The sequence below is a fragment of the Saccopteryx leptura genome, chromosome 5, assembly GCF_036850995.1.
Source record: "Saccopteryx leptura isolate mSacLep1 chromosome 5, mSacLep1_pri_phased_curated, whole genome shotgun sequence".
NCBI lineage: Eukaryota > Metazoa > Chordata > Mammalia > Chiroptera > Emballonuridae > Saccopteryx > Saccopteryx leptura.
The window spans coordinates 37,447,755-37,462,434 of NC_089507.1; the positions used below are offsets into that span (position 1 = coordinate 37,447,755).

Here is a 14,680-nt window from a genome sequence, read left to right on the forward strand (position 1 = left end):
AAATACAAACTTGTCACAGGTGTGCCACTGAGTTTTAACCGAGGTCTCACCTGGTGGTTGCTCCAGCTGATTATTTCATTTGTTAGAGATACCAGGTGATCAGCTTGCTTAAGGATTCATGAGGCAAGAAAAAGAACGGAGGAGCTTGCTTCAAATGAGAGAAAGAAATGTAATCTAAAGCCAGGTCCCCCAAAGGTTCACAAAATGACCGGATCCTGGAAGAGCTTTGTTCTGTGAGTATATGAGAGAGCCCAGTCATGTGATCGAACAGGTCTCTCTGGCAAGGACACCGTGGGACCGTGACATTTTAGAAGCAATGTGAGGCTCTGCCCTACTGTAATTGTGTCTGCTTCACAATTTTTGCTGACTTATTTAATTTTGTTTGGAATCTTTTCATTCCTTCAACTAACCCTAATGTTTTACAGTGCATCTCAAACATAGGAAGTCCACGAACCCTGTTCCCAATGATCTCCCTGCCAGAAATTGAGCTTAAGGTTTTTCTTGTTGTTGATGATGACGCTTTAAATCTTGGATAAAGCTACATGGGGCAAAATAGCGGCAGAGTTGGCTTCAGGCCAATCACCGGGGCCACCTCTCAGGGCACAGATCACGATCACTGTCAGAACACCATCCTGGCCCTTGAAAACCGGAAGGATACCCAAGGAGAAACAGAGCAGACAGTGCCGCTAAGCTGGTGGCCTTGCCCCTTTCTCTAAAATAATTCCTAGTAGGCACGTTGAGCTAGCCACTCCTGACCCTGACTGGAACTCCTAAATTAGATTACATACCGGGGGGAAAGCAATTGCCAAAATTAGGGCAAAGTCCATCTTCCATTAAACATAATAAATTTACAGTTACATTTTAGATTATGGACAAATTGGTGAGATTTACAGGTGTCAGTAATCAATATTGACTTGGTGCCATCAATTTTTAAGTAAATATCAGTTGTGAGCCAATGTATGTAAGAAGATGGACAAATGGATTAGAGATGTGTCCTCAGCTTAGAGACACATCTGTAATAGGGAGGAATTGGGAGCTCTAGTGACCTGAATACAAATAGTCATACATGGGATAAAAGATATTCTTGAATCAAGAGCCAGAGTAGAAAGTAGGAGTTCTGGGAGGTGGGGGGAGGGGTGCTATATACATTGCAGAGGAAAAGAAGAGGGAGCAGAGGGATGGCAGGTGCTTATGGGCTATTGCCAAGGTGGGGGTAGCTCTGCTCCTAAGTAATATCTAATTCTATGGTCTCCAAGAGGGAGCAGGCAGTTCACTCACGCAATCTGTGAACGACACTAGCCTGCGGAGCATTGGCAACACCAGGAAGACAGAAAAAAACAGTCTTTAAAGAGGTCAAAATATAGCCAAGAAATTAAAGGAGAATTGAACTAAAAGAAGACAAGGTAATGCCTTTGGAGGCAATAACTGAAAGCATAGATATTTAGAACGTGGGGGAAAAACAAGGGAAGTAATTAAGTGGAAAGAGTCCTAAGTAGCTCATCAGTTAGAGACAAGTTTAAGAAGCCAGGGCAGATCCTCCCAGGTGACGCCGAGAGGAGCTTTGCCTTCCCCGGCAGATTACTGCCTTTCCCCTGGGTTGTGAGGCACACCTTCCATAGTTGAGTCTGTCTATAAGAGCTCTGTCCCAGAAAAAGCGTCCTTCCATTTCCTGGTCTATCAACACGGTAAAACAGAGCTCGCCCCTACCAACAGCTGAAATGAAGGCTGAGTATTCTGTATTGAACAAGGGCTCTGTTCATGCCCATGGTTGTCATAGGATCCCGGGAAGGCCCGTGTCAGAGGAGAAGCAGGGTATTCTTCCACCCAAAGCTACAAAAACAATTTCAGGAAACGCTTATGACTTTTTAACAGATAACCCTTTGTGGAGAGAAGAACAAGATGAAGGAAGATACTTGTATTGTTAATATTTTTCGACTGTGTTTCAATTCTACAGGTACTCATTGATCACCTATTACATGCTGGAATGTGCCTTAAATTCTGTGAGAGTTCCCACAGGGAATTCAATTTCATCTTCAAGGAGTTAAGTCTAATTAGAAAAATAAAGCGCACATATAGAAAAAAAATGTTAAAACACTGCAAGAGAATACACAGTAAGTATGGCAATGAGGGTGGTCTTCTGAAATAAGAGCTAGGGACGAGTTTGGAGGGAACGGGACCAGCGAGCAGTCGAGTGTGGCCCAGAGAGCCCAGGCAAGCTCACGGAATAGAAGGCCTTCTGTGCGGCTCACAGAAGAGAAGTGGGATGTGGACAAGTGGGAAGAAATCTAGGTTTGGGGGAGGAACCTGAGCAAATTTCTCAACCAAGGAAGAGGAACACACACAGTGGTGTTTGGTGATCCCCCGTGACACTGTGTATTTGAGATTTTAAAATTATTTATTTAGAAGTCACAAGATTTTGAGTTGAGCAAGGATCTTAGATTCTCACCGAGTGCAGGAATCCTCTTTACAGCATCCCTGAGCTGTGACCTACCAACTTCTGCTGAAAACACCTCCAACGATGGGGAGTGCATCAGTTTGCCAATAGCTAAATGCTTCTCTCCTTTCTGTGACCTTTGACCCTTGTTCTGCCTTTCAGTGTAACAAATGACAGCCCCTCCCCAAATTAAAGACGGTGTTGTTGGTGGTTTCTCTCTTGCCTTTTCTTTGTTTCTGGTTTCTCCAGCTGTTTGTCCTCCTGGGTATTCCAGGTGGTAGTAAATGGTCCATTCAGGACACCTCTAGTTTGTTAAGGTCCCTTTGAAAACATGGCACCTGGATGTGAACCCTTACCCAGTTGTAGATGAATGAGTTTAGGATACTGTAGAATCATCACTAACCACTTCCTTAACAGGGACACTACTTATTTATTAAAGACAACCTAAGGTGGTCTTTACTGATTTGCTTTTATAGATACATCACACTATGGACTGAAAATACTCAATAGGTCATTAGAATATAAAGCACTATTGTGCCTTGAACATAGAAATAAATAATGGTAGTGGCAAAGGCTGCCAATTTAAACTCTCCTTGCCTATGTTTTGCCTATTATTTCAGTGTCTAAGTGGACAAGGAGTCTCTCCATAAGTAGTGAGATGGGTCTGTGCATGTGCATGTCAGTTGGGGTATATAGGAAGTATAATGATGCCCCCCCCCCAGAAGATATGTCCACATCCAAAACCCCAGAACCTATGAATGTGACCTTATTAGAAAAATGGTCTTTGAAGATATAATTCAGGATCTCAAGTGAGATCATGCTGAATTATCTGATTCATCCTAAATCCAGCAACAAGTGTCTTTGTCAGAGACAGGAGAGAAGACACAGACATAGGGAGGAAGGTGATGTGAAGGCAGACCAGAGTTCCATAGCCATACTGAGGGAGCGCCGCGGCCACCGGAAGCTAGAGGAGGCAAGGAAAGACTCTCCTCTGGAGCCTTTGGAGGAAGCAAGGCTCTGCCAGCACCTTGACTTCAAGCTCTGGCCTCCAGAACTGTGAGAGAATAAACTTGTGTTGTTTTAAGCTTCCAGGTTTATGATAATTTGTTATAGCAGCACTAGAAAGCTAATATAGGGGCTATGTATTTCCAGGGGTTTTCCCCAGAAATGGGGCAAACATCCCAACGAAACACTCCAACACTTCCCTACACAGCTTAGGAATACAGAAAGTACATTGGCGTGGCAGTTACTTAGACTATTACGTACTTAGGGAATAGTAGTTTTGCCCTAATATAAAAACATAATAACTTATTTTTAATCCATTACTAAGCTATAACACAAAAGTCTTCAAGGATGATTGTTAAACCACAATTGTAAGGGCCCCAAGCGAAAAACAGGCCATAGATAGATTGGCTGAGGGTGTGTGTGTGTGTTGTCAAAGACATATTACAAGCATAACAATAATACTTAATGAGGACTATGAAAACACTAGGTGACTCATGTGTTAATATGAGCATGCAGGAGCCTAAACATGCAGTGTTCTATACAAAAAAGGCCACGTGACTGACCAAGCAGTCATCAGCAAGTGATGCAAATCATCTCAGCAGATAGCAATGACATGCATGTGCTGTTGCCATGCATGGATGGTGCCAAGAGGTCATTAAAGAAAATTCTTGGAGACCTTCCACTCTGCTGCTGCTGGTGAACTCTTTTTTGTCCTTGTGACAAATGCATCAACACAAGAAGCAAATAAGAGTCACTGGAAAATAATGGCGGAATTTAAGTCCATGCATTCCAAGTCACAAATTAGTGATGTAAAAAAAAAAATGGCCCTGGGTAAGTGGGACAGAATTACTGGCACTGCTAGCAGTGTACTCGTCAATCCACCGTGTCCAGCCATTTGGCTTCCTGAAAGCGGAGGGAGTTCTGGAGAAATGAAGGAAGAAGATCAGCGGTAGAGAGAGTTTGAATAAAGAGACCAGAATACAAACTGTAAATTTCAAATTTGGAGATCTTGTCTACTCTCTACTTGAAGCAGGAATCTATTCTCTCCAATTCTTTTAAGAATATAATATAAAACAAAACAATAATTATTACTCTTTGATAAATGGATTTCAAATTTGGAGATCATCTTGTCTACCCTCTACTTGAAGCAGGAATCTATTCTCTCCCATTCTTTTAAGAATATAAAACAAAGCAATAATTATTACTCTTAGATAAGTGAGTCACTAGGAACGAGGTACTGAGCTAGGTATTTTACATTATTTTTTTCATTTAATCTTTAAAATGGTATGGTGAAATTAGTGATATAATCTTTATTTTCAGATAAGTGTACAGTATGTGCTGCAAAAGAAACACAAATCCTCTTTGGCATTCATTCATTCATTTATTCATTTATTTATTCAGCAAGCCCATACCACCTGCTAAATATACCAAGAAATATTCACCTTCAGTGACAGGGAACTCAGTACCCCAGAGGCAACTTACTGGATTTGGGGACAACTCTAATTCTTAGAAAGCTCTTCCTTATATTGATCTGAAGTGTGTCTCTGGGTAACTAAACAGTAAGTCACTCTCCTAGAGTCACTTACGACAAAATGTGATAAGACCAGATGATGACTATAAGAGGTTTGCAGGAGACAACCAACATTTTCTGTTTCTGATTTCAGTTCAATGATGTGTTTGTTCTGAGAAACATTATGGTTTTCATGTTAATTCTTATTCTTTGGGGATAGAAAATGATTAAATCACACTAATCCCAGAAGGGTGATGTAGTCTTCCCTCCAAATAGTTTTGAAAAGCCCTCAATACTTGGGACACATTGTCAGAAGACTATAAACTTGCCACCCCCATCAAAGTGTCTATGTGATGTCAGCATCTGGAGGTCAGGCATGGCTGTGCACCATCAGGAAGTCCCTGAATGCTGAGGCGATGAGGAGAGCCCATTGCAGAGCCTCCCTCCTCGGTCCTCTCTTGGCAGCATCTTACAGAATGGCCAATTTTAAGTCATTAGGATCCTAGCAGACCGGATGTTCTCCACTTTTAAGTGAGGAATTCAAATCTAAAAAGAAGACACCAGAAGCCAGGAAGCCGGGAATCACTGCTCCAGAAGAATCCACTGTTTATTTAGTCGCAGAATCCTACTGCCCACAGTTCTGCAAAGACCAGGCATTGAGACTGGCAGCTACCCTACCCTGCAACTCCAAGATAAACAAGATAATCTTGGTTACCAGGCATTCCTTCCAGGCCTTTGGGGGCCTTTCAGGGAAATCTGTTTTGTTCAGTCTTTAGCCTTCAACTTATTACTGTTTCTATAATTATTATAACCGGACAAGCATGACCTTAGATGTCTAACTGTAACTGATGTAACAAATGTTTTTTTTTAATAGTAATTTATAACAATGCTTAAGATGTGTTGAGCACTTACTATGTACTTGGCATGTACATAAAATCATTTCAATTATTTCTCCTTACAGCACTAGGTTTGATAAGTATTTCATTTTCCAGATGAGGAGACAGAGACAAAGAGATACTGAGTCACTTATTTAGCTTAGTAATTTACGTGGCGGAACCAGCCTGGAACCCAGATTTCTGATCCTACCCATTATACTTTCCTTTCAGGAAAATAGTGCTAGTACCAGCTATCATTGTGCCGGGCACTTTCCCAAGAACTTGACATGTTTCGACTCACTTCATCTCCACAGTAACTCTGTTTTATAGCTGAGGTAAAGAGGGGCTAAGAACCTATCCCAGGCCACACAGCTAGTACACCGTAGAGCTGGGTTTTGAAACCAGGCAGACGTCAGAGACCAGCCCACTATTCTAGAGCAGGAGCACCAGTTCACCGAGAATTGAAGGAGTAAGATTGCTAAGCCCCACTGAGGCACTGCTCGCCCCTCCGCTGTCAGTCTGGCCTGCTCTCCTGGGTGCGCAGCCAGGCAGCTTCTGTTCCGGGACAGAGGTGGTTTGTGAAGGACGCCATTTTAGCATTCCTCTTTTGGGAAAAGGTAGACAAGGAAGCTGATGGGCATGGGGGTTGAGGTTCTTCCCCAGGGTCCCCTAACTAAGCTAGTAGTGGGTTCAAGGTAATAAACCCTTGTCCTCAGTCAACTAGGCTATTACTTAGTTCTTGAATGATGAAAGCTTGCCTTATCTTTTCAGGATAGGGTGAGAGACCCAGGGGCCTGGGAACACACCGTTTCTTGTGTAGTGACTCAAGGTGTTCGAAGGGCAGAGGATATTCCATTAGGGGACAGTCATATTCAAGGGACCCACAGTCCCCCCTTTCTTGGCACAGTGTAGTTTCCAAACCAGCTGCCTCCTTCTCCCAGTGACTTGGCAAGCAGCTCACCCAGGTGTCAGCAAAAGGTGTTGACCTGCAAGATTGGAGGAGGTCAAGCACCCACCAGTCTGCCCTGGAGATAGCATGCCCAAAAGCAGAAGGGTGGCCAGCAAGTCAGATTATAGACAGTGGCAACAAGACACATCCCCTGAAGACCTGTGGATCTGTCCTGGGATGAGCGCCCTGAGTGGGGGAAGGAAGGAGTGACAGCAGTGGCCGGGAGGCTGGCAGGGACCAGTCTGCCTGGCTGTTTAATGACATAGTTTAAGCATTCTCCTGCCTCCTGACTGCTTTCTTTCTATGATCTGTTAACCTTGAAGTCAATTACTTACAATTAATAACCATAACAAGAACTATCAGGGTTCTTAACAACTGTAAGTACGTAAGATCTCTTATCTCGACAGGGTCAGACTGTCTCCTTCAAACAACCCAGGGAGATGCCTTTGAGAAGAATGGACCTAGCCTCTGTGTGGCTCCCACCTGGCACCAGACATTGTCACTCAGCGCTCCATATATGTTACTTTTCACGACTACATTACATCGTAGAGACCCTTATCTCCCCGTTTTACTAATGAAGAAACTGAGGGTCAGAGAAGTTAAGTAACTCACTCAAGGATGTAAATGGAAGAGATTGTACAGTTTTGCAGTCAGGCCTTATTGCCACTTGAATCAAGGGATGGGGTTATCACAGGAAGGGAACCACTGACTCTCTGTTCGCCGCTTTGAACAATACTCACATGCAAATTATCCAAGAGACCAACGGCATTCTAGACAACCTGACCCTGAATGCTAGCCTCTGTCATTTTTCCCCCTTTCTATTATCTGGGGACCTGGTAGCCACAGCTTTGTTCATTGAATAGCCAGAGAAGCTGACATGTAGTGATGAATCGATTCATTCAATCATAAATTAACTACTGTGCAAAGAACCATAAACCATGGTAATCTTGTGGGAGAATTTTGTGACTTTAAGGACATGTTTTTATCCAGAAGATTCAGGATCCAAGAGATTTTTTTTCTCTCCCCAACTGTCAAAACTCTGACTCGAGTGCGAACATTAGTGAAGGACAAGCAGTCACCACCACCCAAACACACCCGCAGACACAAAGAACTGACACACAGGTCAGTTAAAGAACAATACAAGCCTCCAAGGAGTAAGAGGGAAATTGGCAACAAGCGCACTGCCGATTCTCAGTGAAGCAACCGAGACAAGGATTTTCTCAGCTTGTTTCAATTATACTTTTTGAAGAATAGACATGCACTTTATGTTTCTGGGTGGATGAAGATGAGCATAATTCCTAACAGGTTATTCTTTTGCAAACATATTTGCTAACTGAAATCTCAGAAAAATAACCGATGAATGAAATGCCTCCCTAGGAGGTAGATTTCTCTCCCAAGTTTTCCAGCTCATGGGGGGGGGGGGAACACGATGGATTGGGTTTGGAGGTGGTTTCTTTCTCTGACAACAGGATTGGGTGTCGAGTGTGGCTACTGGCTGTCAAGAAAAGAAGTAGAAATGGCTGTAATCAGGACTAGGAAAACCAAAATGGATCCTACAGGTAAAATTACTTGTAAAAAAAAAGTCAGGTCCTGGCAGAACACTCCCCTCAGTATATTTGCTGCTAAAAGAAAAAGAGAGAAAAAGTGGACAAGTGCCCAAAAATTAAGAGTCAGACCTGAAGTTCCATTCTTGTAAGCAAAGAGGAAGTAGTCTTTACTTTAACTGAAGGTCAACAGGCAGCCAGTCCAGATCTGAATGTAAACAATTCTAACCAGACAGCAAAGTGGTTTTAAAAAGAACAACAACAAAAAAAGTAGACTTTTTTTTTTTTAAAGAGAACTAGAGGGAGGGAAACTGGGGTAGAGGACGTCTGAAGGGGGCAACAGAATTGACCTGTTTGAGAAACAACCTTTCAGGGGAAAAATATTAAGGACGGTTCACAGGTTTTGATTGAAATTGTCTCTGGCATGACGAATGCAGAAAGTAAAGCAAAATAGGCAAATAAGGCAATTCTGAACTTGGCACTGCTCCCAACTCCCATTAGACAGGCTGAACTGAGTTAAAGTTTCAAAAAAGTCTCCACTCCACTCTAGGGTTAAAAAAAAAAAAATCAGATCAACTTCCCAGACATGCAGAGGTTGGATTAATGATTAAGAGAAGCAAAAAGGATTAACTCTCTGGCCTGGGAGAACTTTCCTGTGCAGCCAGAATGTCAAAGGCATCCTTCTGCTCTTCCTCTCAAAGGGCTTCTCCCTCTGGGACAGACTCCCAAGGCTTGTATTCTCCATTCACATTTCTCATTCATATCCCTCACGGGGCCAGTGGTCTATATGCCAAGAGAGAAAAATGGAGGGTTTCAGCTCACCTTTTTAAGTGCCTGCCTGGGGCTCTCAACGCTGAGGCAGCCGGCCAGCTCCTCATGCTTCGTGGATGAATCCAGCAGCTCCCTGGGCCGCCGCTGCCGCTGTGACCGGCCTCAGCTTCGGCATACAGGTGCCTAGAGGAAGGAGGAGGGCATTGGTTGGTGGAGAGCAGGAAACATGTGACATCACGGGAGCCTCCACAGATAAAACATTGCTGGGACCTTAGCTATTGAAACAGTCAGTAGGTCCCGCCCACCTGTCATTTACCTGAATACCTGCAAGCAGGTAGGTGGCGTCTCTGCGTGGTCAAATGAATCAGTTAGAGCAATTTGCTGAGTGGAATGCACTTTCTTTCCTGAGCACAGCATGTGGCCAGCCCCGTGGACAGATCGGACATCATACACGCCTGGTTGCTTCCCTGCCCCCCCACCTCCAAATAGCTGCCTACAAAATAGTTAAAAAGGAGTTTAAACACCAAAATGAGACAGTAATTTAGTGGGGCATAAAAAGGAAGGGTGTGAAGATGGATTGCTTGAGAAATAGCTGAGATTTACCCTCAAATGCCATTTTGAATGGCATTTGAACACCAAGTGCTTCTCTGTTCCGACATGATAACTAATTGGAGGTGACATCAAATTCATTGAAAAAACCCTAAATGAGGTACTGTCAGCAGTTTCCAAGTGGAGTTTGCAGATGCTTCTCCCCTCCCTTACTCCTTCCAGCATTTCAATTCCATATTCAGGAGACTGTAAAACCCCAGTCATTCCTACCTGGGCTCGCCTGGCAGAGTCACACGGAGGTTACACTTCACTATAGGCCTGCAATTAGGAGTCATTTAAATGATTCAGATTTGAATGATAGTACAGTAATAAGGTGGCGTTGTCTGCTGGTTAGAGCCAGGAGGAAGGAGTCAGAACTATTTCTGTCCCAAGCTCAGAGTGTGACCCTGGACAAGTCACTGTGTTGCTCCTGTGTTGCTTCAGCTTTTCCAGCAGGGAAGGCTGGAGGAGGGTGATAGGCCAGCCCGCACCGCAGCTGAGAGCGATTACCCCAACTGTTAAACCCTTTGGCATCTTCCAGAGGATTGTAAACAACTCCCATCATCGGATGTAGACGTTTTGTATTCCTGTGGCCCTTGTCCAGCATCTCTGGACAATTTTTTCAGTCTCTGGAGTATGTTATTTGGGGGAATTGTGGGTTTTCCTACCCTGGCCATGGCCTGCTTGCTCAGACAACACTGTTTCCCCCCTTAAAGAAAAAAAAATACATTGAAATTCTTATTTCTCCCCTATTCTGTATCCCTCTTTCCCTTTCCCCCCTCTACTGATACTGGAAATGCTTTGGTTCCACAGGTTCTAATACTGTTACTACTTTAGAGGATTTTAGACCACTTGTTTGGTTGGTTGATGTTGTGGCTTGGGGGAGGGGGGAGGGGAGAAGGGTAAATGGGGAAGGGGAGAAGGGAGAGGGGAGAGGGGAGGGAGGAGAGGGAGGAGAAGGGTGGGGATTGGAGGGGAAAAGCAAGATCTTGATTCTTTCTCTTGGTCTTGACTTTGACTCAGTGTGGGCAGTCATTTGACACTCTGTAAAACAACCAGCGAGGCAAGGAGAAGAAATTCTAGTCAAGGGCGCAGGGTGTGGGGCAGGCTCTGGACGGTTCCTCGCAGGAGAGCTGGCTCCGCTCCTGAGCCACCTAGCCACCGCAGACTGCTCCAACTACCTTCCCCACCTGGGAACTGTGTGCACTAGGAAGAGTTGGAAGCTTAAAAAAACAAACAAACAAAAACTCCTGTATTTTATCCAATAGAAATGAAGGTAGGTGGGGCTACCTCTTTATTTTTATAAACAACAAAGGCGACAAAGATGAAGGCAGCAAAACCTTTTATACGCAGGTCTTTCAGGACAAAGTACCAGTCCTCCAGTTTGATACTCAATTAAGAAACATCAGCAGGACACCCCTGGACGGGGGGAGGGGCTGGGCGGGCCGCCAACCCGATGAATCACCTGGAAGGTCACCCTCCAGCAGTCTTCACAGCAGCCTGCCTTCCCGGTGTGTCAATCACGCCTCACCTTTTCCGAAGGGCCCAGGTCCCACTTGAGAGAGGAGAATCACAGACAGGCTATTTTGTTTTTGGAAGTGGGGAGGGTTGCCGAGAAAAAGAAGCTGTGAGACGGGACAGGGCATTGATGCTGAATCAAAAGGCCTCGAAGGTATGGGGCCTCATGGGGCTTCACTTACTATATTCACATACACACTGACATCTGCACGTACAATCCAGTGAATAAAAATTTAGAACAGGCGTTGAACCAGGAGTGGCATTCCCTCCCAGGCATGGTGTATAGAAAAGGAGAGAAAAAAAACAAAAGTATTTCACACAATCGGCCATCCCAAGTAAGACGTGTGTAGGTACTCCTGGATTTTGAATAATCTTTAAAGGTTTTAAAAAAAAATCAACATGGGCTTCATTGTTCTATTAGGGCTGTTGTATTATTATGGAAATAAAATTTCTAAAGAATTGGTAAAAAGATAAAAATAAAAGTCATAAAGAACTAACACTGAATAAGTGCTTAGCAGATGCTACTTACTGTTGTAAGCACTCTTTACCACAACCCTATATGTTAGGCAGGAGGACTATCTGCACTTCCAGCTGGGAAAACCAAAGCACGCAGAGGCTGGGGACTCGCTTAGGGACAGCACCCCAGTGAGTCGCAGGGACAGCACCCCAGTGAGTCGCAGGGACAGCACCCCAGTGAGTCTCAGGCCAGACCAGCTTTCACCGCTGGAAGGAGAGGGGAGGAAGGCTCTGATGTCATGCTCCTTGGACAACTTCTCAGAAACTAGGAAGCCTCTTACCTATCCTCTGTTCAGAAGGAAGTGCCTTGAAGAAATGGCCTGGGGAGTGTAATTTCTGGGAAGAATCGTCTCCAATTGCAAATTAATTAGTAATCTAGTTTCTACATTGAATATATATGTATAGGACATACATACATAGGGATATATTTACAGATATATTTATGAGAAAACATACCATGAAATCCAGCATCCCTATTGCATATCTGAAATAATCTTTTTGAGGCCTATCAAACCAACCCCAGGAAGGGAAAGCCACCTTGAAGAGCCCCTCCAAAAAGGTCAGTTGTAACTCTCTATGACCTCTCTTATGGTTGTTCCTCTCTATCACTTCACAAGAACACGGAACTCCAGACAAGTGGGTGATACGAGACAATGTGAAAGTAAGTTCCAATAGGAACCACTGCCAAGGTGGGTGGTTTAGACCAAGGTTAGCAAATACTAAGCACACACCCACCTCTCCATTCCTGCCCCCTTACTATTTTCACAGTTATTGCTGAAGGGCTATAGTGCCCTTGAGTTCAGAGGCAACCTCAATATCTTCAAAACATAAGTCCAAGCACAGTGCAATTTCTATCCTTAGTTTGACAGGAAGTGGGAGGGATAATCAGGTTGGGAACAGATTGGTGTTGGCTGGTGCCATTGGGGAAGAGGTCATGGAGAATGGAACATGAATTGGACTTTGAAAGATTTGGAGAGGTGGATTTGGAGAAGGGCAAACAGACCCAGGTGGGGCAGGACTGTAGGCGAAGGCAGGGGTGATCATAGCCTGTGAGTGTCGAGGAGGAAGCTGTGTGGTGGGGGGAGGGAAAGACCAGACAATGAAATGTTCATCCTGCCAGGGTGAAGAGAACCCGTCACATGCTGAATGGATGGGTAAGGTGGGACCAGGACTGACTGATTCAGGTTTTCAATCAATAAAGAAACAATGATATGACAACCTCCAAAATAGCTACAATCATCACAAAAATATTGACAAACCAACCAGGTTTGTGGAAGAATGGGGTCATAGAAACATAAAGATATTTACAGTTGTGAGCCGTCTCTAATAACTGAGGTACTCTCTCTCCCCTCAAAAGTACACAAACCAGAGGAGTGTCTGCCGGCTCCTTTTCCCATGATGATTAAACAGCCTTTTTTTTTTTTCTTTTTAAGGAAGAAAGAAAGAAATTCAGTATTTTGGGCATGAGATAATTTATTAAGAGTGACAACGCTTTCAATGTTGAGCTAAAAGTCCATGATATACCATTTTGGCGGCTATGTGAGCTTCTTTCTCTTTAGAAGCAAGCCTCCTTTGCAGTCACTATATCCTGTAAACTTTGCTCCTGGGAGAGACAGGTGGAATGCATTAGAAAGCTCTCTGAACTCAAGGTTGGGCCTGTCCTCGTTAACCAGCCAGCTCACTTGGGCTTTTTGATTAGTTTAAATTCTTTTATGTGTCTTGACAGGGAAATCGAAAGGGGGAAAGGAGGTCTGTTTTCAAAGCTTTTTCCTTCTAAATCACCACAATGAAGGTTGGCATTCTCAAGGATTGCCTCTGGCAATGAACATATTGCTCAGCCCCGTGAGGTGATCCTTCAGAATTACTTTTTGGAAGCTCATTTGCTTGTTCTTTCTTTCTTTCTCTTTCTTTCTCTCTCTCTCCTTCCTCCCTCCCTCCCTCCCTCCCTCCCTCCCTCCCTCCCTTCCTTCCTTCCTTCCTTCCTTCCTTCCTTCCTTCCTTCCTTCCTTCCTTCCTTCCTTCCTTCCTCTTTCTTTTTTTATGGCTTATTTGTAGAGTGGTCTAAGAAAACTGAATGCTACAACAAAAGTGAACATACTCCATCTGATTTTAATAAAACACATCTCTAGAAAAAGCATCTTTGGCTGAACGTATTTAACATTATGAGAATGGAATTACTGTATACATTCCATCATATTGGCCTCAGTTTCTCAGTCTTTTTTTTTTTTTTTTTCAAAACTAGTTTAGCTCCAAATCTTTCATTGGCTAATTACAAGTACTTAACATGATGCAAAGAGGCAGATCCCTGAAGGGCAATTATGGAAAATAACAGTAATAATCACAAATATCAGCTGATGTGATAGATGACATCTGGTTCTGTGTGAAGAGATTGCATTTCTCCACACTCACAGCCTGTGTGTTGCCTGGTTTGCAGATGGGCTTCTAGGATATTCTTTGGAGCTCTAGTTTAGCAGCAGACACTCCTCTGGTTTGTGTACTTTTGGGGGGAGAGAGAGTACCTCAGTTATTAGAGATGGCTCACAACTGTAAATATCTTTATGTTTCTATGACCCCATTCTTCCACAAACCAGGTTGGTTTGTCAATATTTTTGTGATGATTGTAGCTATTTTGGAGGTTGTCATATCATTGTTTCTTTATTGATTCCTTTATAAATATCCACTATAAATGACTAAATGCCATCTTTAAAGATGTAAAAGATGTAAAATGTCTCTCCTAGTTCACTTTAGCCCCATCTTGAGGGCTTCTACGTCCTTCTAGATGACGCCTCCAGCATCCTTGACCTCCTCAACTACAAGGACATTTACCTCTACTCCTCTTAAGCTGCCCACTCTCAGGGCTACCCCTTGGATATTTTTATCATCCCAAAAGCTTCCATTTCAAAAAAAATATGAGAATGCTACTCTTTGCTGTATTCTCGCTCCTATTTCAGTTTTGCCTTCTTCTCTGGA

At 43.7% G+C, this 14,680-nt stretch overlaps 1 protein-coding gene across 2 annotated transcripts in view; it reads right to left on the reverse strand.

Annotated features, from left to right (window-relative positions):
• LNX1 (ligand of numb-protein X 1) overlaps window positions 1–14,680 on the reverse strand; it is a 170,625-nt gene that overhangs the window by 100,890 nt on the left and 55,055 nt on the right. The window contains exon 2 of one of the 2 annotated variants that reach the window (XM_066387195.1): window positions 9,140–9,271. The gene's annotated coding sequence lies outside the window, so the exon portion shown is untranslated. Of the gene's footprint in view, window positions 1–9,139; window positions 9,292–14,680 lie in introns of those variants that run through there. The other variant, XM_066387196.1, reaches the window with a different exon arrangement.